This window comes from Bufo bufo, chromosome 8, assembly GCF_905171765.1.
Source record: "Bufo bufo chromosome 8, aBufBuf1.1, whole genome shotgun sequence".
Taxonomy (NCBI): Eukaryota; Metazoa; Chordata; class Amphibia; order Anura; family Bufonidae; genus Bufo; species Bufo bufo.
This window is the reverse complement of record NC_053396.1, coordinates 46,913,129-46,937,889: the sequence shown is the minus strand read 5'-3', so window position 1 is coordinate 46,937,889 and position 24,761 is coordinate 46,913,129. Positions and strand designations below refer to the sequence as shown.

Genomic DNA, 24,761 nt, shown 5'->3' with positions numbered 1-24,761 from the left:
GGTTCTTCGTCTCGCGAGATCTCGGATTTTAAATAAAAATTTAGCGAGACGAAGAACCGGGGTGCGCCGAGTCAACAACGGAGAGCGGCGAAGACAGAAGGAGAACCCCGGAGAGTTGAGAAGACCCCCCGGATAGCGGAGAAGACCCGTCGGGATAGCGGAAGAAGAAGAGCCCCCCCTGGTAAAAGAGCTAATAAAGAAGACAGGGGGGTCTTCTCAACTCTCCGGGGTTCTCCTTCTGTCTTCGCCGCTCTCCGTTGTTGACTCGGCGCACCCCGGTTCTTCGTCTCGCTAAATTTTTATTTAAAATCCGAGATCTCGCGAGACGAAGAACCGGGGTGCGCCGAGTCAACAACGGAGAGCGGCGAAGACAGAAGGAGAACCCCGGAGAGTTGAGAAGACCCCCCGGATAGCGGAGAAGACCCGTCGGGATAGCGGAAGAAGACAGAAGGAGAACCCCGGAGAGTTGAGAAGACCCCCCGGATAGCGGAGAAGACCCGTCGGGATAGCGGAAGAAGAAGAGCCCCCCCTGGTAAAAGAGCTAATAAAGAAGACAGGGGGCGGCCTCCGGAGCAGAAAAATAAAATATTTTAATACACTGTGTGGTTTATTTGTGTTTTTACCACTTTTCTTGCAGGTGAATGGGTAGGGGTACGATGTACCCCATACTCATTCACTTAGGGTGGGGGGCCGGTATCTGGGAGCCCCCTTATTAAAGGGGGCTCCCAGATTCCGATAAGCCTCCCGCCCGCATACCCCGACAACCAACGCCCAGGGTTGTCGGGAAGGGGCCCTGTCCTCATCAACATGGGGACAGGGTGCTCTGAGGTGGGGGGGCCGCAGTGCGCCCCCTGCCCCAGAGCACCCAACCCCCCCATGTTGAGGGCATGCAGCCTGGTACGGCTCAGGAGGGGGGGGGGGGCGCTCGCTCGTCCCCACTCCCTTCCTGGCTGGCCGGGTAGCGTGCTTTGGATACGGGTCTGGTATGGATTGTAGGGGGACCCCTACGCCGTTTTTTTCGGCGTAGGGGGGGCTCTCCTTACAACCCATAACAGACCTAAGGGCCCGGTATGCTCCTGAGGGGGGGACCCATGCCGGATTTTTATTTAAAATCCGGCGGGGACTTCCCCCTCAGGATTCATAACAAACGCCGCACACGTGTAGAATTGGCGGGAATCCAAGTCGGATCTCCCGTCGCTTCTATGACGCGCTTGCTGGGATGTGCTGTCACTATTCCAGTGAGTGCGAGATCTCGGCACCATGTCGCCGAGTATCAGCGCGACGCTGTCGTGCTAAAAGCACAATATCACAAACACCTACTGTATATACAAGTGTCACTGATTTGTCTTGAACATCTTGAATCTGAAAACAGTGATAGCACTGTGGAAATTGCAGGCCAAGAATTTAAAACTGTGAATCCACAGTTCTATCCATTGAAAGCACGTACACATAGTATAGACATCTTTCAGGAAGTTCCAGAAAAGTAACTTACTTCCATTCAATCCAATAAAAAATTCCAGGGAAATAGATATCACAACTTAACTAATAAACAAAAAAAGCCTTAGATATTTTAGAAAAAACAGATGAGATAATAATAAAAATGGCTGATAAAGGAGGAGCAGTAGTAGTTTTTGATAGAGATACATATTACCAACAAATTATTGAAATTGTGTCAGATGCCTCTACGTATCAAGGGTTGGACAAAAATCCTATTACTGAATACCAACAAGAATATACCAAGATTCTCTGCAAAGGCAGAGATCTTGTTTTTTTTTCCTCATAAACAGTTCACCTTTCTTAACATAGAGACACCTGTCACAACAATTATACATTGTCTTCCGAAGATACACAAAGGTCTCAACCCTCACCCATTACGTCCAATAATATCAGGCATTGTCTCTCTTATGGGGAGATTGTGAGAATGCTTAGATTCTATATTACAACCTTTGGTTAAACGTGTTCCAGGATATATTAAAGACACAGGAGACGTATTAAAATCTTTTTTTTTAATAAACAATAGAGAGCGGAATATACACTCACCTAAAGAATTATTAGGAACATCTGTTCTATTTCTCATTAATGCAATTATCTAGTCAACCAATCATATGGCAGTTGCTTCAATGCATTTAGGGGTGTGGTCCTGGTCAAGACAATCTCCTGAACTCCAAACTGAATGGCAGAATGGGAAAGAAAGGTTATTTAAGCAATTTTGAGCGTGGCATGGTTGTTGGTGCCAGACGGGCCGGTCTGAGTATTTCACAATCTGCTCAGTTACTGGGATTTTCATGCACAACCATTTCTAGGGTTTACAAAGAATGGTGTGAAAAGGGAAAAACATCCAGTATGTGGCAGTCCTGTGGGCAAAAATGCCTTCTGGATGCTAGAGGTCAGAGGAGAATGGGCCGACTGATTCAAGCTGATAGAAGAGCAACGTCGACTGAAATAACCACTCGTTACAACCGAGGAATGCAGCAAAGCATTTGTGAAGCCACAACATGCACAACCTTGAGGCAGATGGGCTACAACAGCAGAAGACCCCACCGGGTACCACTCATCTCCACTACAAATAGGAAAAAGAGGCTACAATTTGCACGAGCTCACCAAAATTGGACTGTTGAAGACTGGAAAAATGTTGCCTGGTCTGATGAGTCTCGATTTCTGTTGAGACATTCAAATGGTAGAGTCCGAATTTGGCGTAAACAGAATGAGAACATGTATCCATCCTCTGATGGCTACTTCCAGCAGGATAATGCACCATGTCACAAAGCTCGAATCATTTCAAATTGGTTTCTTGAACATGACAATGAGTTCACTGTACTAAAATGGCCCTCACAGTCACCAGATCTCAACCCAATAGAGCATCTTTGGGATGTGGTGGAACGGGAGCTTCGTGCCCTGGATGTGCATCCCTCAAATCTCCATCAACTGCAAGATGCTATCCTATCAATATGGGCCAAAATTTCTAAAGAATGCTATCAGCACCTTGTTGAATCAATGCCACGTAGAATTAAGGTAGTTCTGAAGGCAAAAGGGGGTCCAACACCGTATTAGTATGGTGTTCCTAATAATTCTTCCAGGTGAGTGTATATGGCTAACTACTGATGTTGTTTCCTTATATCCTTCAATACCCCACAATTTTGCTCTATTAGGTCTAGAATATCATCTACACAAATATAGTAAATATACAATGGAATACATAGATTATATATTTGAAGTAACTAAATTTCTGTTGACTAATAATTTTTCTTCATTTGATTATACATTTTTTGTTCAAAAACATGGAGTTTGCATGGGAGCTAAATTTTCATCTTTGTTGGCTAATTTGTCCATGTCCTATTGGGAAGTGCTCTATATTTACTGTGACAACAATCCCTTTATACAGGACATAGAGTGGTATGGCAGATACATCGATGATTTACTCCTTATTTGGAGGGTCGATGTATCTGCCATACCCTCTTTCATGCTATACCTAAATGATAATCCCTATAATTTGCGCTTCGTCTGTCTGTATGATGCTCACAAAATAATTTTTTGGGATATAACTTTGATGGGTATTGCAAATGAATAGTGTTGAGCGAACTTTAGGATTTTTGGACCCCGGACCCGAACATTTCCGTAAAAGTTCGGGTTCGGTGTTCGGTGCTTTCTTGGCGCTTTTTGAAAGGCTGCAGAGCAGCCAATCAACAAGCGGTTAACTGTCTGACCTTAGAAGCGATCACAGCCATGCCTTCTAATGGCATGACTGTGATTGGCCAGTGCAGCATGTGACCCAGGCTCTATATAAGCTTGAGTCAAGTAGCGCTGCACGTTACTCTGCTGTTACAAGTGTAGGGAGAGGATGCTGCTGGACTTGTGATTTCAGGGAGAGAATCTAACTCAGCGATCTACAGAGAAATAGTTGTGTGGGTGCAGGGCACAATCGTTTTACCCTGCCCTGAGGCCATTGACCAAAAAAAAAAGAAATTTTATAATTCTGTTAGTTAGGCGGGTGGCGGCTGCGGCGGCCATTTTATGCAAGCTCAGTGCACCAGCACTGCATCTGAGCTTTTGGGACATTGCAAATCACCATTTTTTTGGGCAAACTACAACATCTGGATTAGTCAGTGTGCAATTTAAGGTAGAAATACACTCATCATTTTCTGGGGTTTTAAAAACACACTTTTTTTGCCACAAAAAAATATTTTCCTGATCTGCAAGTGTTAAATTCAAGTTTAATATATACAGCTTTCATATTCTGTTACCAAAGAAATACTTTTTTGGCAATCTACTACATCTGGATTAGTCAGTGTGCAATTTAAGCTAGAAATACACCCATCATTTTCTGGGGTTTGAAAAACACACTTTTTTGTTTCAAAAAACTGTATTTTCCATATCTGCAATTGTTAAATTCAAGTTTAATTTATGCAGATTTCATATTCTGTTACAAAAAAAAACACTTTTTTGGCAATCTACAACATCTTATTTAGTCAGTGTGTAATTTAATCTAGAAATACAGCAATCATTTTCTGGGGTTTGAAAAACACACTTTTTTTTTCAAAAAACAGTATTTTCCAGATCTGCAAGTGTTAAATTCAAATTTAATATATACAGCTTTCATATTCTGTTACCAAAAAAAACACTTTTTTGGCAATCTACAACATCTGGATTAGTCAGTGTGAATTTTAAGCAAGAAATACACCCATCATTTTCTGGGGTTTTAAAAACACACTTTTTTTTGCCACAAAAAAATATTTTCCTGCTTTTTCCTTTCAGCCAAGATGGCAGGAGAGAAGCCTGAGAAGAAGGCGGCAGGAGCAAAGGCTGAAAAGAAGGCTGCCGGAGAGAAGGTGGAGAAGAAGCCGGAGAAGAAGGCAGCAGGAGAGAAGCCTGAGAAGAAGGCAGCAGCAGAGAAGGCGCCGGGAGAGCAGGCTGTGAAGGCGCCAGGAGAGCAGGCTGAGAAGAAGGTCCGAAAACATCATGCCAGTCGCAACCCAGTACTGGCCCGTGGAATTGGGAGGTATTCCCGATCTGCAATGTTTGCAAGGAAGGCGATGTACAAGCGCAAGTACGTAGCCCCTGTAACTAAGATTGAGAAGAAGAAGCGGGAGAAGCCCAAAACAACCGTCACTAAGACAGTTGGTGGAGATAAGAACGGCGGCACACGTGTGGTTAAGCTCTGTAAAATGCCACGTTACTATCCCACTGAAGATGTTCCTCGCAAGCTGCTCAGGCACAGCAAAAAGCTCTTCAGCCAGCACAAGCGCAATCTGCACGCCAGCATCACTCCTGGAACTGTGCTGGTCCTTCTTGATGGACGTCACAGGGGAAAGCATGTTGTCTTCCTGAAACAGCTTTAGACTGGACTCCTTTTGGTAATAGGCCCTCTGGTCATCAACAGAGTTCCTCTTAGAAGAGCTCACCAGAAATTTGTCATTGCCACATCCACCAAAGTTGATATCTCAAAAGTCAAGATCCCGAAACACCTAACTGACACATACTTCAAGAAGAAGAAGCTGCGTAAACCCAAGCATCAGGAGGGAGAGATCTTTGACACAGAGAAGGAAAAATACGAAGTCACACAACAGCGCAAAGCAGACCAGAAGTTTGTTGACTCACAGCTCCTGACTTTCATCAAGAAAGAGCCCCAACTTCGTGGATACCTGCGCTCAGCGTTTTCTCTGTCAAATGGAATGTATCCACATAAACTGGTCTTCTAAAAAAAAAACTTCAGTGCGTTATTAAAAAAAATATAAATCTTAAAAAAAATATATATATTCTCCTGATCTGCAAGTGTTAAATTCAAGTTTTAATATATACAGCTTTCATATTCTGTTACCAAAAAAAGACTTTTTTGGCAATCTACTACATCTGGATTAGTCAGTGTGCAATTTAAGCTAGAAATACACCCATCATTTTCTGTGGTTTGAAAAACACACTTTTTAAAAAAAAAAAACTGTATTTTCCATATCTGCAATTGTTAAATTCAAGTTTAATCTATACAGATTTCATATTCTGTTACAAAAAAAATACTTTTTTGGCAATCTACAACATCTTATTTAGTCAGTGTTTAATTTCATCTAGAAATACACTAATCATTTTCTGGGGTTTGAAAAACACACTTTTTTTTTCCAAAAAACAGTATTTTCCAGATCTGCAAGTGTTAAATTCAAATTTAATATATACAGCTTTCATATTCTGTTACCAAAAAAAACACTTTTTTGGCAATCTACAACATCTGGATTAGTCAGTGTGCATTTTAAGCAAGAAATACACCCATCATTTTCTGGGGTTTTAAAAACACACTTTTTTTTGCCACAAAAAAATATTTTCCTGCTTTTTCCTTTCAGCCAAGATGGCAGGAGAGAAGCCTGAGAAGAAGGCGGCAGGAGCAAAGGCTGAAAAGAAGGCTGCTGGAGAGAAGGTGGAGAAGAAGCCGGAGAAGAAGGCAGCAGGAGAGAAGCCTGAGAAGAAGGCAGCAGCAGAGAAGGCGCCGGGAGAGCAGGCTGTGAAGGCGCCAGGAGAGCAGGCTGAGAAGAAGGTCCGAAAACATCATGCCAGTCGCAACCCAGTACTGGCCCGTGGAATTGGGAGGTATTCCCGATCTGCAATGTTTGCAAGGAAGGCGATGTACAAGCGCAAGTACGCAGCCCCTGTAACTAAGATTGAGAAGAAGAAGCGGGAGAAGCCCAAAACAACCGTCACTAAGACAGTTGGTGGAGATAAGAACGGCGGCACACGTGTGGTTAAGCTCTGTAAAATGCCACGTTACTATCCCACTGAAGATGTTCCTCGCAAGCTGCTCAGGCACAGCAAAAAGCTCTTCAGCCAGCACAAGCGCAATCTGCACGCCAGCATCACTCCTGGAACTGTGCTGGTCCTTCTTGATGGACGTCACAGGGGAAAGCATGTTGTCTTCCTGAAACAGCTTTAGACTGGACTCCTTTTGGTAATAGGCCCTCTGGTCATCAACAGAGTTCCTCTTAGAAGAGCTCACCAGAAATTTGTCATTGCCACATCCACCAAAGTTGATATCTCAAAAGTCAAGATCCCGAAACACCTAACTGACACATACTTCAAGAAGAAGAAGCTGCGTAAACCCAAGCATCAGGAGGGAGAGATCTTTGACACAGAGAAGGAAAAATACGAAGTCACACAACAGCGCAAAGCAGACCAGAAGTTTGTTGACTCACAGCTCCTGACTTTCATCAAGAAAGAGCCCCAACTTCGTGGATACCTGCACTCAGCGTTTTCTCTGTCAAATGGAATGTATCCACATAAACTGGTCTTCTAAAAAAAAAACTTCAGTGCGTTATTAAAAAAAATATAAATCTTAAAAAATATATATATATTCTCCTGATCTGCAAGTGTTAAATTCAAGTTTTAATATATACAGCTTTCATATTCTGTTACCAAAAAAAGACTTTTTTGGCAATCTACTACATCTGGATTAGTCAGTGTGCAATTTAAGCTAGAAATACACCCATCATTTTCTGTGGTTTGAAAAACACACTTTTTAAAAAAAAAAAAACTGTATTTTCCATATCTGCAATTGTTAAATTCAAGTTTAATCTATACAGATTTCATATTCTGTTACCAAAAAAAATAATTTTGGGCAATCTACAACATCTTATTTAGTCAGTGTTTAATTTCATCTAGAAATACACTAATCATTTTCTGGGGTTTGAAAAACACACTTTTTTTTTCCAAAAAACAGTATTTTCCAGATCTGCAAGTGTTAAATTCAAATTTAATATATACAGCTTTCATATTCTGTTACCAAAAAAAATAATTTTGGGCAATCTACTACATCTGGATTAGTCAGTGTGCAATTTAAGCTAGAAATACACCCATCATTTTCTGTGGTTTGAAAAACACACTTTTTTTTTTCAAAAAACTGTATTTTCCATATCTGCAATTGTTAAATTCAAGTTTAATCTATACAGCTTTCATATTCTGTTACCAAAAAAAACACTTTTTTGGCAATCTACAACATCTTGATTAGTCAATGTGTAATTTAATCTAGAAATACACCCATCATTTTCTGGGGTTTGAAAAACACACTTTTTTTTTCTTCTTCAAAAAACAGTATTTTCCAGATCTGCAAGTATTAAATTCAAGTTTAATATATACAGTTTTCATATTCTGTTACCGAAAAAACACTTTTTTGGCAATCTACAATATCTTAAATAGTCAGTGTGCAATTTAAGCTACAAATACACCCATCATTTTCTGGGGTTTGAAAAACACACTTTTTTGACAAAAAACACTATTTTGCACGTGTGAAATGACAGGCTTATATACTGCTGTCAAATTCAGTTGTTAAACAAACACTCGTCTGGACACAAAAAATTTAGTTGGCTGCCTTTAAAGCAGATTTCATTATGAGATACACCCTTATTACATTTGGGTTAGATTCAGAGATTTTAAATACCGCCATTTAGTGCACCAATATTAAAATCAGGCCTACACTGGTTCACTCCGTGTGAGATACAACCTCTACATACAGGGGTTTGATTCAGGGATTTGAAATACAGCCATTTGAAATACAGCCATTTTGGGCAAAGAAATATTTAATTTAGGCCTACACTGGTTCAGACCGTGTGAGATACTCCCTCTACATACAGGGGTTTGATTCAGGGATTTGAAATACAGTCATTTAAAATACAGCCATTTTGGGCAAAAAAATATTTACTTCAGGCCTACACTGGTTCAGAGTGTGTGAGATACCCCCTCTACATACATACAGGGGTTTGATTCAGGCATTTGAAATACAGCCATTTGAAATACAGCCATTTTGGGCAAAGAAATATATACTTCAGGCCTACACTGGTACAGAGTGTGTGAGATACCCCCTCTACATACAGGGGTTTGATTCAGGCATTTGAAATAAAGCCATTTGAAACACAGCCATTTTGTGCAAAGAAATATTTCAATTAGGCCTACACTGGTTCAGACCGTGTGAGATACCCCCTCTACATACAGGGGTTTGATGCAGGCATTTGAAATACAGCCATTTGAAATATTGAATTCAGGCCTACACTGGTTCAGGCCCTGTGAGATACTCCCTCTACTTACAGGGGTTTGATTCAGGGATTTGAAATACAGCCATTTGAAATACAGTTATTTTGTGCAAAGAAATATTTAATTTAGGCCTACACTGGTTCAGGCCCTGTGAAATACTCCCTCTACATACAGGGGTTTGATTCAGGCATTTGAAATACAGCCATTTTGTGCAAAGAAATATTTAATTTAGGCCTACGCTGGTTCAGACCGTGTGAGATACCCCCTCTACATACAGGAGTTTGATGCAGGCATTTGAAATACAGCCATTTGAAATACAGCCATTTTGGGCAAATAAATATTTACTTAAGGCTTACACTGGTTCAGACCGTGTGAGATACCGCCTCTACATACAGGGGTTTGAATCAGGCATTTGAAATACAGCCATTTGAATTACAGACATTTTGGGCAAACAAATATTTACTTCAGGCCTACACTGGTTCAGGCCCTGTGAGATACTCCCTCTACATACAGGGGTTTGATTCAGGGATTTGAAATACAGATATTTTAAATACAGCCATTTTGTGCAAAGAAATATTTAATTTAGGCCTACACTGATGCAGGCCCTGTGAGATACCCCCTCTACCTACAGGTGTTTGATGCAGGCATTTGAAATACAGCCATTTTGGGCAAAGAAATATTTACTTCAGGCCTACACTGGTTGAGACCGTGTAAGATACCCCCTCTACATACAGGGGTTTGATTCAGGGATTTGAAATACAGCCATTTGAAATTCAGCCATTTTGGGCAAAGAAATATTTAGTTCAGGCCTACACTGGTACAGACCGTGTGAGATACCCCCTCTACATATAGGGGTTTGATTCAGAGATTTTAAATACAGCCATTTTAAATACAGCCATATTGGGCAAAGAAATATTAAATTCAGGCCTACACTGGTTCATACCATGTGAGATACTCCCTCTACATACAAGGGTTTGATTCAGGGATTTGAAATACAGCCATTTGAAATACAGTGATTTTGGGAAAAAAAATATTTTCTTTAGGCCTACACTGTTTCAGACCGTGTGAGATACCCCCTCTACATACGGGGGTTTGAATCAGGCATTTGAAATACAGCCATTTGAAATACAGCCATTTTGGGCAAAGAAATATTTAATTCAGGCCTACACTGGTTCAGGCCCTGTGAGATACTCCCTCTACAAACAGACGAAGGCACGCCGAAATGCGCGTTGGGGTTGCGTCATCCTGGGTGACATAGCACACGGTCTCTTTCAGGTGAGTCTCTGTTCTTTTTTCACCCACACGGCATTTGACTTAGGTTACAACTTACACCTGGTCTTCACTGTGGTTTGTTCTCCATTTCCTATGTTGCACCCGCAATGCAAACCATGCTTCATTGCCGTGTTGGTTTATTTTTGACTGTTGACTCACGTGTGCATTAAGGTTACCTTTTTTTGGTCATTGGTTGGTCAATGGTCATTGCACCATGTACATTCCATTGATCAATATATTGTATATATATGTTTGACAATTGATACGTGTGCTATCCCAGGGTGGCGCTCTTTTTCTGCTCCCATTCACTTTTTAATGGCATATCATTTACTTTCTTCTTTACATATATATCTTTTAATCATGTTATAATAAAATAAAATATTTTTTTACTTTTGGTACTATGAGCTCCGTTTCCTTGTTTTTCTGCTTAGTACACTGGTTCAAACCATGTGAGATACACCCTTTACATACTGTCGTTCTATTCTACTATTAATTAAACACCCATTTAGGGCAAGATCCTAAATTCGAAAAATATGAGGAGAACGTCAAATAAGGGACGTGGCCCAGGTCGATCTGTGCCAGCTACACGCACAAGTGAAACCCCTTCCTCAGGTGCGAGTAGGAGACAAAACCTGCAGCGGTATTGGGTTGGGCCTAATGCTGCTCTACGAATGGTGAGGCCTGAACAAGTATAGGCGATAGTAGATTGGGTTGCTGACAGTGGATCCAGTTCCTTCACATTGTCTCCCACCCAGTCTCCTGCTGAAAGACTACAGTTGGCACCTGCAGCCGATGTCCATCAGTCTTTCACCTCACCCCCTTGCAAATCAGCCAAGCAGACTGAGCCCCAAGTCATGCAGCAGTCTCTTCTGATTTTTGATGACTCTGTTAGCAGGGTTTCCCAGGGCCATCCACCTAGCCCTGCCCCAGAAGTGGAAGAGATTGAGTGCACTGATGCCCAACCACTTATCTTTCAAGATAAGTACATGGGAGGACCATCGCAGCATGTCTCGGATGATGACAAAACACAGGTGCCAACTGCTGGGGCTTTCAAAAGTGTGCAGACCGACAAGAAAGGCAGGGGTGAAGACTGGGTGGAAGATGATGTGGAGGACGATGAGGTCCTCGACCCCACATGGAATCAAGGTCATGCGAGTGACCTATGTAGTTCGGATTAAGAGGCGGTGGTCGAACAGAGCCACCAGCACAGCAGAAAAGGGAGCAGGGTGCAAAAGCGGAGCGGCCGTCCTCTAGACAGTACGCCTCCTACTGCCCACCGCAGCAAGGGACCGAGCACACCAAAGCCAGCTCCAAGGAGTTCCCTGGCGTGGCAGTTCTTCAGACAATGTGCTGGCGACAAGACACGAGTGGTTTGCACGTTGAGCAATCAGAGCCTGAAGCGAGGCATAAACGTTCTCAACCTGAGCACAACCTGCATGACCAAGCATTTAAGTGCAAAGCACGAGCTGCAGTGGAGTAGACACCTCAAAAACCAAGAAAGGTCTCTGGCTCCTCCTGCTTCCTCTTCTGCTGCAGTCATGGCCTCTTCATCCACCTCTGGAGTGACAGTGCCACCCCGCAAACAGAGGTTCTGCCAGCAACACCAAAACCTGGGTTACCAAGCATCTCCACAATGTCCCACGGAAGCGTTCAGTTCTCCATCTCCCAAACGCTGGAGAGGAAGAGGAAGTACCCTCCCTACCCACCCGCGATCCCTAGCCCTGAATGCCAGCATTTCTAAATTACTGGCCTTTGAAATGCTGGCATTCCGTCTGGTGGAGACGGATAGTTTTAAAGGCCTTATGGAAGTGGCTGTCCCACAGTACGTCGTGCCCAGCCACCACTACTTTTACAGGTGAGCCATCCCTTCCCTTCACAACCAAGTAGGGGACAAAATCAGGTGTGCACTGCGCAACGCCATCTGTGGCAAGGTGCACCTCACTACGGATACGTGGACCAGTAAGCACGGTCAGGGACGTTATATCTCCATAACAGCACACTGGGTAAATGCAGTGGCGGCTGGGCCTGAGGCGGATAGCATTTTGGCGCATGTCCTTCCACCACCGAGGTTTGCAAGGCGCTTCAGTTTGCCTCCTGTTGCTATCTCCTCCTACTCTGCTTCCTCAACCTCTACCAGCTCCTTATCCGGTCGGCGTAACACCTTCACCACAAACTTCAGCACAGCCAGGGGTAAACGACAGCAGGCAGTTTTAAAACTTATCTGTTTGGGGAACAAACCCCACACCGCGCAGGAGCTGTGGACGGGCCTTGAACAACAGACCAATGAGTGGTTGGTGCCAGTCAGCCTCAAGCCCGGCCTGGTGGTGTGCAATAATGGGCGAAATCTCGTAGCAGCTCTGGGACTAGCCGGTTTGACGCACATCCCTTGCCTGGCGCATGTGCGGAATTTGGTGGTGCAGAGATTCCTTAAAAATTACCCTGATATGTCAGAGCTGCTGCATAAAGTGCGGGCCGTCTGTGCGTGCTTTCGGCGTTCTCACCCTGCTGCTGCTCGCCTGTCAGCGCTGGAGCGTAACCTCATATGCGATGTGCCCACAAGGTGGAACAAAAAGACTCTGTTGAGAGTTTTTAAAAAAAATACATATGGAGAGATAATTGACAGGTAGTAGGAATATATGGCACTCCGTCGCTGCTCTCAGCGTGAAGGATATATAGCTGTATCCTTTATGAGTGGTATATAATAATCCTAAAAGAACACTGGCTAATTCATAAAGCTTGCCATCTGGCACTGGTTGATACACTCTTTTTCTGCTGGTGTTATCTGACACCAGACAGTTAGGACCTTTTGGACTTCCACTCACTCAGTGAGCAGATCAGTCTAAGCACTAATGTATGAATCTCTATTAGAGTAATGCTTCTAACTAGAGGCTAATATCGACTCCTGCTCACAATATCTTTTCTACCCCTGTCAGTATGAGCTGGTTCGCACTGCGTCTGCAGATCGCGGTGCTACAGCTCAGATTATCCCTAACATAATCTTTAAAATGTAATGAGACGTAGCTCCCCCGACATGTTTCACCGCACTAGGCGGCGTCTTCAGGGGAATGGAGCCACAGACAACACGAGTGTTTGATTTCAGACATATTTTATACTCACAGGGCGGGTCGTATCTCTCCCTTAGCCTATGAGATTGACAGCTCGCGTTGTGATCGTCCCGTAGGGCAAATCATCGCTCCGTCTATTGCTGATGACATCATTTGTATATGCCAATCCAGTGGGTGACCATACGCCTGCGCTCTCCACGGGTCTCTAATTCTGTCACTCGCAGGTTTCCACTGAGCATGCGCCAAAACTTGAAAAAACAAACGGGGATCAATTATCTACTGCGCATGCCTCTACACTTAGGTTCTCACACTCAGCTAATCTGGATATCAAGAGCGCATGCGTGAGCACTCTGATTCTTTCAAGGGGTTTTTTATGCTGCAGGTGACATGTGCTAAAACTTTAAACATTTATTGGGATCTATAGCCATTATCAGGTCTCTGATTCTGTCACTCGCAGTTTTGCACCAAGCATGCGCCAAAACTTAAAAGATAGAGACAATCAATTGGCCACTGCGCATGCCCCTGAACTTAAGTTTTCAAACTTAGCTAGTCGAATATCAGTTGCGCATGCGTGAGGACTCTGATTCTTTCAAGAAGTTTATCCTGCTTCACGCTACAGATGACATGCGCTGCAGCAGGTCTGAGATCAGAATTAACTCGTATTCAAGAGGAAATTAATTCTATCCACACTGGGAGCTGAATCCAAATATCCGATATTTTTAATAATAGTGCAGATGTAAAAATGCTGTTAATCCCCATATATGGTCCACCATTTACTTATCAAATTCCTTTAGTTGGTATAGATAGGTCTCCTATATTCTTAGCGCTTAAATGTGGTAACCCCATCGGATTATCCACATTCTATGATTACTCACGGGTATTTTTGCCCTATTCTTTTCTTTCTCAACCGTCTCCCTTTTTATCTTTTTATCTTTAATACTATATGGTTCGAATGTATCATAAAAGATGGAGAGAGCAAAATTATTATTTCTTTTTTTCTCTTCATTATACTTACTATAATTAGGACATAGGGGATAGAATTCCCTGCCGTATTTATATAAATGCTGTAAAGGAGAAACCTTCATTCAGACCATTAGGGCTCATTGTGTTAAGTCTGTCTATCCACCGTGCTTCACACTGCAGGAGTTTCCTATCTAAATTTCCACCTCTTGGGCCTAGACTTAGTTTTTCAATCCCCCAAAAACGCAAGACTGATGTTTGGTTGTTATGTACATACTTAACTGTAATCCGTTGTCTAATGTCATATTCCTTCCTGTTTCCGGGATTTATGAATTTTTTAATACGGGGGATATATTTGCAAAACGAGCAGTCTCGACATGGTGCTGAGCCATTGTATTTGTCCTTTGCTAATATATTTTCCATTTTTATTTCCTTCAGATGGCTATGTACTAGTTGGTCCTTCAAATTTGGGCCTCTCCTATAAGTGACACTAGGATTAATGGTAAGTACTGATTTGAGGTCTCTGTCCGTCTGGATAATATGCCAGTATTTTTCCAATATATGATAGATCTCTTTGTTATATCCGTCAAAAGTCCCTATACATCGGATGGTCTCATTCTTTTTTATAGGGGTTGTTTTCAGTAGATCATCTCTATTAGTGTTCTTACCTCTGTTAAATGCTCTTTTAAGGGGGGCTGTAGGATATCCCCTCCTCTTAAATCTATCCCAGAGATGTCCACTTTCTCTCCTGAATGAGATCTCATCCTAGCAATTGCGCCGGGCCCTCAAATACTGGCCAGTGGGTATCCCCCTCTTCAAAGGTGCGGGGTGCCAACTGGACCAGTGCAGATAACTATTAGTGGAGGTTTGTTTCCTATGTATTTCAGTGTTCAAGTGACCATCCTCCATGATTTTGATTTTTAAATCTAGGAACATAATTTCCTTCTGCTGAATTTCGTATGTATATTTCATACCTATGCAGTTGTCATTAAGAGCTTGGGTGAATTAGTGAAAAAGTGATTTGCCCCCATCCCAAAAGATAAGTATGTCGTCGATATACCTGCCCCAAAATGTAATGTGGCAGGTATATGACGACATACCATCCGTGAACACCAAGTTGTCTTCCCATCACCCTAAAAAAAGATTTGCATAAGTGGGCGCACAAGACGTGCCCATAGCAGTCCCATTTATTTGTTGGAGTATATAGAAGGATTGCGCTGCAGGAGAGAAATCTTATTTGTGTGAATAAATGTTCCTTTTATCAGTCTTCAACCAGTGTGAACACAGGCCAACCTCACAATCCGACACTGGTATGGAGACCTGTGGTGTAATAAAAAGCGCACTATGGTGTAGCAAATTCCAAGCACTTAACGCACCATGTGAATAGATTATACTCACAGGATTTCCAGTGGGTAAATGCGTGTAGAAAACTGGATGGTATCTTCAATTGGATTCTGCTGAAAGAAGAGAACTATAGCGTAGTATGTAGTGACACTTAATGCGCCTGCAACAAAATTCTACTCACAGAACTTCACTGGTAAAGTGCATGGAAAAATTCTCTGCGGAGTCTTCACAGACAGCTGGGCAAATGGAACAGGCACGAATCAGGACACTTAGGCATGAGAAATCCTAAAAACAGTCCAGCAGATGAAACGCTTCTACACCTAGATGGCAATGAACCACAGCTTCCAAAAAGGACTAGCAGGTAGGATGGATACGCACCAAAGGGTCAGATAAAAAATTATTTAATAAAAGCCAAAAATTACAGCTTTAAAACATATATTAAAAATCTCTGTAATGCCCGACCCGGGTTTCGCCATTCGGGGTATAGTGAGGATGGTCTCTATGTCCATTAAAATTATAATTATAGCCTTGGTCCTGATATTGTTCAAAGGGTCTTCTATTGTTATAGAGGTCCCTATTTCCATAAAGTGGTGGTGGATGCTGTAAATTAGTCTCCATATTATCTGTTCTTATCTGTTCTCTATTTATTACCTGTGTGACAGGTATATCCATACCCCTATCTCTCAATCCCCTGTGATCCACACTGGTTAGTGACTTCCATTTATATACCCTATTTTTCTGATAGTCCTCACAGACCTTTAGGAACTTCTTACACTTTTTAGTTTTGACTTCCGTTTCTACCTTTATGATATTCGTTTGACATTGTTTAGAAAATCTTAAATACTCAGTAGTTTCCTTGTGTGGTGTCAGCAAAGCTTGCAGTCTCTCTATATTGGCGTTGATCTTTTTAAGCTTTTGTTTTCTTTTACCAATAATGAACGTAATAGCCCTAAAGCTACAATCATTCATTAAAAGCTCCCACTCTTCTTTATCCTCCTTATCCTCAGAATTTAAAGGTAATTGCCATCTCAGCCCCTCTGGGATCATTTTTTCGGAGAGATATTTTTCCAAGGATACCACATCCCACATGGTTCTAATCTCTCTGGAAAAATCCTTCTCTAGATCCAAAAAGAGATTCTCCAAAGCAAACTTTTCGTTAATGACACCCTCACTAGGAAAAACTGTATCGATATCACAAACTAAATTAGCACGAAAATCAAAAATATCCATGGTAATGAAGTATAAGAACAGAGACACCCACAATAACAATTCAGAAAATAAAATAAAATGAAGTCTCTGCAGAAAATACTCGTCCTCTCTAGCGCTGCAAATCCAAAGACAATGTGGGAAAAGTCAGTTGTATAGGAGTATATAGAAGGATTGCGCTGCAGGAGAGAAATCTTATTTGTGTGAATAAATGTTCCTTTTATCAGTCTTCAACCAGTGTGAACACAGGCCAACCTCACAATCCGACACTGGTATGGAGACCTGTGGTGTAATAAAAAGCGCACTATGGTGTAGCAAATTCCAAGCACTTAACGCACCATGTGAATAGATTATACTCACAGGATTTCCAGTGGGTAAATGCGTGTAGAAAACTGGATGGTATCTTCAATTGGATTCTGCTGAAAGAAGAGAACTATAGCGTAGTATGTAGTGACACTTAATGCGCCTGCAACAAAATTCTACTCACAGAACTTCACTGGTAAAGTGCATGGAAAAATTCTCTGCGGAGTCTTCACAGACAGCTGGGCAAATGGAACAGGCACGAATCAGGACACTTAGGCATGAGAAATCCTAAAAACAGTCCAGCAGATGAAACGCTTCTACACCTAGATGGCAATGAACCACAGCTTCCAAAAAGGACTAGCAGGTAGGATGGATACGCACCAAAGGGTCAGATAAAAAATTATTTAATAAAAGCCAAAAATTACAGCTTTAAAACATATATTAAAAATCTCTGTAATGCCCGACCCGGGTTTCGCCGTGATGCTTCGTCTGGGGCGTTGATGAGTAATTGAATTCCACAGAGTTTAAATTACCAGGAGAACCTCCCCTATACCACGTCATAGACACATCCACAGAAATACAAAGTAAGAACAAATGCATACAAGCAGATAAAATATGATAAAAGGCTAATTAGCTAATGGCAAATATATTAAAATAAGCAAGCATTAACGTCACACTCTATATTTAACCCTTGAGGCTGAATTGTTCCCAAGAGGAACATCCATTCAACCTCTCTTTTATTTATTAAGGAAATAAAATCCCCTCCACGGGTGGGTGTGTGCACTAGTTCCAGACCAAAAAATCGCAGACCTCTAGGGTTTTTATTGTGATGGATTTTAAAATGTAACGAGACGCTGTGGGTCTCGAGACCTTTTTTGATATTGCGTATGTGTTCCTGCACCCGAGTCTTTAGACTCCGTGTAGTCCTACCGACATATTGGAGGCCACAAGGGCACTCCAAAAGATAAATTACGCCAACATTATGGCAGGAAAATTGGCCCCTAATTTTCAGGATGGTATCCTTTGTTTTATTACTGGTGATTGTATCCACAAACCTGCCTCGGTCTTTTAGGATACGGTTTTTGCAAGGTAAGCAAAAGCCGCACCATGTGAACCTACCTTTATCTGTGCGAACGCGTTTTTTACTAGTGGCGAAACTGGCACTGCGGACCAATTTATTGGTAAGATTGTCGGCTCTTTTAAATATTACAGGAGGCCTTTCTGGCAGATCTTTGCTGAGTACAGGATCATTTTGAAGGATATGCCAATTTTTGCGAATCATGTTTTTAATACAACCCATCTTACTATTAAATTGGGTCAAAAATGTGTATCTGAAATCCTTCTTATGTTCTTTACTATTAATAGTGGTCTGTGAAATGGTGCGCTTTTGTTCTATTTCGTCTTTGCAGTGATCTAAAAATTCATTTTCATATCCTTTTTCCAAGAATCTATTTTTGACCAACTGTCCTTGTTCTCTATAATCTTCTAACTTGCTACAATTTTTAGAAATACGTGAGAATTGGTTTTTGGGAATATTTTTAAGCCATGATGGATGGTGACAGCTGTTGAGTTCTATATACGTATTCACATCAACCGTTTTGAAGAAGGTCTTGGTTCTGAGTCTCCTCTCTTCCACAAATATAACCAAATCAAGGAAATCCACAGAGATCGCACTGATGTGACTAGTGAATTTTAGATTAAAACTGTTGACGTTAATGCCCGCTATAAAGGCATCCAGACCTTCCCTCTCACCTGACCAGATGAGAAGGCAGTCGTCTATATACCTTCGCCACACTAATAGCTGACCCCCTCCCAAATCCTTATTGAGGATCTGGTCAATACTCTCCCTCTCCCACATCGTCATAAAAAGATTGGCGAGGCTTGGGGCGAATTTCGCCCCCATCGCCACGCCGGAGTGCTGAAGATAAAAATTGTCTTTGTAAAGAAAATGATTGTGAGTGAGGCAGAAATCAACACATTCCAAGATAAAGGTTTTTTGATCCAACCCCATATCTGGATCAGTGTCCAAAGCTTCCTGAACCCCCCTAATACCTAAACCCTGAGGAATACAGGTATAGAGGGAGGAAACATCGACTGTGGCTAACCACAGGGATCCATGAATTTCTCCAATGTCATTGACTAAATCAATGACACTGGTGGAGTTTTTAAGATAGGAGGGAGCCACTGTCACATATTTCTGCAAGAATAAATCAATGTATTCAGAGACTCTACTGCTAAGGGAATTAATCCCTGACACAATAGGTCTCCCCGGTGGATTGATGGGATCTTTATGCATCTTCGGCAAAAAATATATGACAGGGGTAACAGGACATTTTAAAAAAAGGTAATCATATTCCTTTTTATTCAGCACCTCCTTCTCCAAACCCTTCTTCAGAATAACCTCCAATTGCCCCTTGAAAGCAACAAGCGGATTGTTTTTTAAAACTAAATAAGTATCTCTGTCCAAAAGCAGCCTATCCATTTCCATAGTGTATTGCTCAACATCCATTATGACAACTCCTCCCCCCTTATCTGCCGGTTTTATCACTATCCTATCATTTTTCTCCAACTGTTTTAATGCTTCCTTCTCCCCTTTTGAAAGATTCTGTTTCTTGGGATTGTGATCCATCTTCTCTAGTTCATTTAGGAGGCTTCTTTTAAAAGCATCTATACATTCGTTGTTTTTGTTTTTTGGACAAAATTTTGATCTATTTCGGAGGTCAGTGTGCAAGACCCCCGTGGTGGTCACAGTGTTGGCCGGCAAAGATGGTTGTGCGTTCAGATAGTACTTTGCTATATTTAGTTTTCTGATATATCTATGGATATCGAGAAATAAACTAAACTTGTTTATACCATTGCTAGGTGCAAATTTTAGTCCCTTTTGTAAAACCAGTTTTTCTTCTTTGGATAACGGATGTCTGCTGAGGTTGAAGATTCCTATTGACTCCCCTTGCTTTTCTTCCCCCCCGGGGTTGGATTTCCGTCCCCCACCTCTATGTCCTCGGTGTAACTTCTTTTTAGGGGCGTTCTTGTTGTCTCTAGAATTATCTTCTCCTGAGGGGGGTCCCTCTGTACCCCCCGCATACTCTGGTGGGGAAAATTCTGGCTAAGGTCCCTCTCGTGTGAATCCACCATGGTCGATGGTTTTGCTTTACCGTCCTTTGTCCCTATCTGTTCAAGGGTCATCTGCTGTACAACGTTGTTCCCCCCAGTAGGTGTTGGATGGATGACTGTGTCTGTTTTAATGGTTTCCCCTCCAATTTTCTTATTGGCTAAAAATGGACTCTTACAATTGTTTAATCTAAGTTGTTCCCGAGTAGGATATGTCGGGACATGTCCAGATCTAGATGGACGATGTTGATCTATGGTATTGTATGGGCGTTGTTTATATCTTTTATTATTATAATTGTTATAATTATTCCCCTGATGATGATAGGGTGTGTAGTGATCTCTATATCCATTCGGGGTATAGTGAGGATGGTCTCTATGTCCATTAAAATTATAATTATAGCCTTGGTCCTGATATTGTTCAAAGGGTCTTCTATTGTTATAGAGGTCCCTATTTCCATAAAGTGGTGGTGGATGCTGTAAATTAGTCTCCATATTATCTGTTCTTATCTGTTCTCTATTTATTACCTGTGTGACAGGTATATCCATACCCCTATCTCTCAATCCCCTGTGATCCACACTGGTTAGTGACTTCCATTTATATACCCTATTTTTCTGATAGTCCTCACAGACCTTTAGGAACTTCTTACACTTTTTAGTTTTGACTTCCGTTTCTACCTTTATGATATTCGTTTGACATTGTTTAGAAAATCTTAAATACTCAGTAGTTTCCTTGTGTGGTGTCAGCAAAGCTTGCAGTCTCTCTATATTGGCGTTGATCTTTTTAAGCTTTTGTTTTCTTTTACCAATAATGAACGTAATAGCCCTAAAGCTACAATCATTCATTAAAAGCTCCCACTCTTCTTTATCCTCCTTATCCTCAGAATTTAAAGGTAATTGCCATCTCAGCCCCTCTGGGATCATTTTTTCGGAGAGATATTTTTCCAAGGATACCACATCCCACATGGTTCTAATCTCTCTGGAAAAATCCTTCTCTAGATCCAAAAAGAGATTCTCCAAAGCAAACTTTTCGTTAATGACACCCTCACTAGGAAAAACTGTATCGATATCACAAACTAAATTAGCACGAAAATCAAAAATATCCATGGTAATGAAGTATAAGAACAGAGACACCCACAATAACAATTCAGAAAATAAAATAAAATGAAGTCTCTGCAGAAAATACTCGTCCTCTCTAGCGCTGCAAATCCAAAGACAATGTGGGAAAAGTCAGTTGTATAGGAGTATATAGAAGGATTGCGCTGGAGGAGAGAAATCTTATTTGTGTGAATAAATGTTCCTTTTATCAGTCTTCAACCAGTGTGAACACAGGCCAACCTCACAATCCGACACTGGTATGGAGACCTGTGGTGTAATAAAAAGCGCACTATGGTGTAGCAAATTCCAAGCACTTAACGCACCATGTGAATAGATTATACTCACAGGATTTCCAGTGGGTAAATGCGTGTAGAAAACTGGATGGTATCTTCAATTGGATTCTGCTGAAAGAAGAGAACTATAGCGTAGTATGTAGTGACACTTAATGCGCCTGCAACAAAATTCTACTCACAGAACTTCACTGGTAAAGTGCATGGAAAAATTCTCTGCGGAGTCTTCACAGACAGCTGGGCAAATGGAACAGGCACGAATCAGGACACTTAGGCATGAGAAATCCTAAAAACAGTCCAGCAGATGAAACGCTTCTACACCTAGATGGCAATGAACCACAGCTTCCAAAAAGGACTAGCAGGTAGGATGGATACGCACCAAAGGGTCAGATAAAAAATTATTTAATAAAAGCCAAAAATTACAGCTTTAAAACATATATTAAAAATCTCTGTAATGCCCGACCCGGGTTTCGCCGTGATGCTTCGTCTGGGGCGTTGATGAGTAATTGAATTCCACAGAGTTTAAATTACCAGGAGAACCTCCCCTATACCACGTCATAGACACATCCACAGAAATACAAAGTAAGAACAAATGCATACAAGCAGATAAAATATGATAAAAGGCTAATTAGCTAATGGCAAATATATTAAAATAAGCAAGCATTAACGTCACACTCTATATTTAACCCTTGAGGCTGAATTGTTCCCAAGAGGAACATCCATTCAACCTCTCTTTTATTTATTAAGGAAATAAAATCCCCTCCACGGGTGGGTGTGTGCACTAGTTCCAGACCAAAAAATCGCAGACCTCTAGGGTTTTTATTGTGATGGATTTTAAAATGTAACGAGACGCTGTGGGTCTCGAGACCTTTTTTGATATTGCGTATGTGTTCCTGCACCCGAGTCTTTAGACTCCGTGTAGTCCTACCGACATATTGGAGGCCACAAGGGCACTCCAAAAGATAAATTACGCCAACATTATGGCAGGAAAATTGGCCCCTAATTTTCAGGATGGTATCCTTTGTTTTATTACTGGTGATTGTATCCACAAACCTGCCTCGGTCTTTTAGGATACGGTTTTTGCAAGGTAAGCAAAAGCCGCACCATGTGAACCTACCTTTATCTGTGCGAACGCGTTTTTTACTAGTGGCGAAACTGGCACTGCGGACCAATTTATTGGTAAGATTGTCGGCTCTTTTAAATATTACAGGAGGCCTTTCTGGCAGATCTTTGCTGAGTACAGGATCATTTTGAAGGATATGCCAATTTTTGCGAATCATGTTTTTAATACAACCCATCTTACTATTAAATTGGGTCAAAAATGTGTATCTGAAATCCTTCTTATGTTCTTTACTATTAATAGTGGTCTGTGAAATGGTGCGCTTTTGTTCTATTTCGTCTTTGCAGTGATCTAAAAATTCATTTTCATATCCTTTTTCCAAGAATCTATTTTTGACCAACTGTCCTTGTTCTCTATAATCTTCTAACTTGCTACAATTTTTAGAAATACGTGAGAATTGGTTTTTGGGAATATTTTTAAGCCATGATGGATGGTGACAGCTGTTGAGTTCTATATACGTATTCACATCAACCGTTTTGAAGAAGGTCTTGGTTCTGAGTCTCCTCTCTTCCACAAATATAACCAAATCAAGGAAATCCACAGAGATCGCACTGATGTGACTAGTGAATTTTAGATTAAAACTGTTGACGTTAATGCCCGCTATAAAGGCATCCAGACCTTCCCTCTCACCTGACCAGATGAGAAGGCAGTCGTCTATATACCTTCGCCACACTAATAGCTGACCCCCTCCCAAATCCTTATTGAGGATCTGGTCCTCTTGGAAAAAGGATATGAAAATGAATTTTTAGATCACTGCAAAGACGAAATAGAACAAAAGCGCACCATTTCACAGACCACTATTAATAGTAAAGAACATAAGAAGGATTTCAGATACACATTTTTGACCCAATTTAATAGTAAGATGGGTTGTATTAAAAACATGATTCGCAAAAATTGGCATATCCTTCAAAATGATCCTGTACTCAGCAAAGATCTGCCAGAAAGGCCTCCTGTAATATTTAAAAGAGCCGACAATCTTACCAATAAATTGGTCCGCAGTGCCAGTTTCGCCACTAGTAAAAAACGCGTTCGCACAGATAAAGGTAGGTTCACATGGTGCGGCTTTTGCTTACCTTGCAAAAACCGTATCCTAAAAGACCGAGGCAGGTTTGTGGATACAATCACCAGTAATAAAACAAAGGATACCATCCTGAAAATTAGGGGCCAATTTTCCTGCCATAATGTTGGCGTAATTTATCTTTTGGAGTGCCCTTGTGGCCTCCAATATGTCGGTAGGACTACACGGAGTCTAAAGACTCGGGTGCAGGAACACATATGCAATATCAAAAAAGGTCTCGAGACCCACAGCGTCTCGTTACATTTTAAAATCCATCACAATAAAAACCCTAGAGGTCTGCGATTTTTTGGTCTGGAACTAGTGCACACACCCACCCGTGGAGGGGATTTTATTTCCTTAATAAATAAAAGAGAGGTTGAATGGATGTTCCTCTTGGGAACAATTCAGCCTCAAGGGTTAAATATAGAGTGTGACGTTAATGCTTGCTTATTTTAATATATTTGCCATTAGCTAATTAGCCTTTTATCATATTTTATCTGCTTGTATGCATTTGTTCTTACTTTGTATTTCTGTGGATGTGTCTATGACGTGGTATAGGGGAGGTTCTCCTGGTAATTTAAACTCTGTGGAATTCAATTACTCATCAACGCCCCAGACGAAGCATCACGGCGAAACCCGGGTCGGGCATTACAGAGATTTTTAATATATGTTTTAAAGCTGTAATTTTTGGCTTTTATTAAATAATTTTTTATCTGACCCTTTGGTGCGTATCCATCCTACCTGCTAGTCCTTTTTGGAAGCTGTGGTTCATTGCCATCTAGGTGTAGAAGCGTTTCATCTGCTGGACTGTTTTTAGGATTTCTCATGCCTAAGTGTCCTGATTCGTGCCTGTTCCATTTGCCCAGCTGTCTGTGAAGACTCCGCAGAGAATTTTTCCATGCACTTTACCAGTGAAGTTCTGTGAGTAGAATTTTGTT

The 24,761-nt window shown here is 41.5% G+C and overlaps 2 pseudogenes; both read left to right on the top strand.

The window, feature by feature from the left end:
• Window positions 1-4,737: 4,737 nt before the first annotated feature.
• Window positions 4,738-5,737, top strand: LOC121009223 (annotated as a pseudogene).
• Window positions 5,738-6,300: 563 nt separating this feature from the next.
• LOC121009222 lies at window positions 6,301-7,278 on the top strand (annotated as a pseudogene).
• The last annotated feature ends 17,483 nt before the right edge of the window (window positions 7,279-24,761 follow it).